This window comes from Pteropus vampyrus, unplaced genomic scaffold (assembly GCF_000151845.1).
Source record: "Pteropus vampyrus isolate Shadow unplaced genomic scaffold, Pvam_2.0 Scaffold295, whole genome shotgun sequence".
Taxonomy (NCBI): domain Eukaryota; kingdom Metazoa; phylum Chordata; class Mammalia; order Chiroptera; family Pteropodidae; genus Pteropus; species Pteropus vampyrus.
Window position 1 is genome coordinate 934,540 of NW_011889076.1, and position 1,996 is coordinate 936,535.

Here is a 1,996-nt window from a genome sequence, read left to right on the forward strand (position 1 = left end):
GAGAGAGCACCAAGGCCAGGCACGAGGCAGGAAGAAATGGGTCCCCGGGGCTGCAGCTGAAGGGACTGCGGTCGGGGAGAAATTTGGAAAGTAGGACCCGCCCCCTCCAGCTGCGCGTCTGCATGCCTTTCTAAGGCTGCATGACAATTCCTATTTGAGATTTGTATTTGGAAAGCGGTAGTGTTCGTTCCTTTTCATAGTGGGTGCTTCTTCCCAAGAGTTCGTATTTGTAGTTTAGGAAAACTCGAAGCGACCGCAAGTACTGAACGAATCAGCACGCTCCACTCTTGTCATCGCAGTGTAAAGTGTTGGGGTGTCCACTTTAGATTCTCGTAAACCTTGTGAGACGCGGTTGTAAAACCTGGCGCAGTTCTGCATCATAGTTCAGAAAGCAGGGGCAGGTGGAGCACAGGTAATTCAGGGTGACGGACTGGTAGCTCACCCTCCTATACTACACAACAGGTTCTAGCTGCGGGTAATTTAGGTTTTAACCTCACAAAGCGGCTGTTTTCCTTTTTCGAAGCGCGTGAACTTGTCAGCATACATCGTGTCTGAGTTTACCAGTGTTATGCTCCTGAGATTGGGTTGAAGTGTGGGCACAGGCATGTGCAAGAGACTCGGGGTTGTTCCCATTGTCGGACAGAAAGCCAGGGCAGGTGAGCGTTCCCACCTCCTGCTGTAGAGGTTGGTACACAGCTCCCCTCTGTGGGGATCACAGTGTGTCCCAGGCTCCCACTCCCCTTTCTGTCCACTCTTGCCTTTCTCTGGCGGTGCTGCTTGCTCTGGTTCAGCTCTTCTTCCTGTGGCTCGCACTGACCCTCCAGCTATTGAGCATCTGCTCCTTCCTGGAAGCTGACGACCAGGACGGCTTGGGATAGGACCGGCCTCCATCCCAGCACCTGGAGCCTCATCTTACGTCCACTCTCTCTTTGGAGATAGAGCCCAGGTCCTAGGCCTCCAGCTCAGGGGCCCATGACATCCCTCTGAATGCTGGTGGGACGGGCTGGACATGGCCTCAGGACTGCACCCTCCACTGAAGCTGTTTGCCTGGCTTCCTTTAGAAGGGAGGGGCTCACATCATGGTATGCTGTCATCATCACTTTGAAGTCAGAGCTTGCCTGACCTTACCGAGGCCTTAATGAGCCTGTGGGTGATGGCGGTGAAGCCCAGTGCTAGTGTGTCACCGTGTAGAAAACCCCCAAGGCGAAGCGCTCTTCTTGCCATTCTGCTCCTGATCGGACCCAGAAGGCCGCCTGGGCCCAGGCGCGTCTGACAGCACAGCTAGTTAGTGGGGAGCTCCACGTGCAGGTTTGTCAGCCGTCTGGCGAATCAGAGCCACCCAGGGATAAGGTCACCCAGTTACTTATCTCACCAATCAGCCGCACGCCTGACGGGACGACAAGTTTCCAACAGTGAGTTGTCTCTTCTTTTTGGGGTCTTAGTGTTTGAGGTCTGGGGTACCCTTCGGCAGTGGTTCAGCACAGGGCTCTTTGAGAAGCTGATGGCTGATAGAGTTTCTCCTGGAACACAGGTGAGAGAATGTGTGTGCAGTGCCATTGGAGAGCCAGGCCCGCCTAGCTAAAGTGTCCGTTCTTCATAGTCACTGTCGTCAGTGGGCTTCGTCTTCACCGCGTTGCGGGTTACTCAGCAGCAAACAGTTTTAGGAGCATAGAGTGCTGGCTTTCTGCTGTACAAACAACCAGTTCATCAGTGGAGACTCATGGGTTCTTGTCTTATCCAGTGGATTACGTCACTGTTGTGTTGATGCTCATTATCCCAGCTGTGGTCGATGGGAGCCCCTTCAAGCTGGCTCCTCCGACAAGGCCCAGATAGTGTTTAGGCTCCAGGTCTCTCAACCCCAGTTCTGGAGTCAGCCGTCCGTCCTGAGGAGTTCTGCTTCCTCTTGGTGGGGAATGGCATTTGGAAGCCAGGATCTGGGCGCACAGGGCACTCTTACTTTCCCCAGGCCACCCCGGGACTCAGTCCTCGGGCTCAG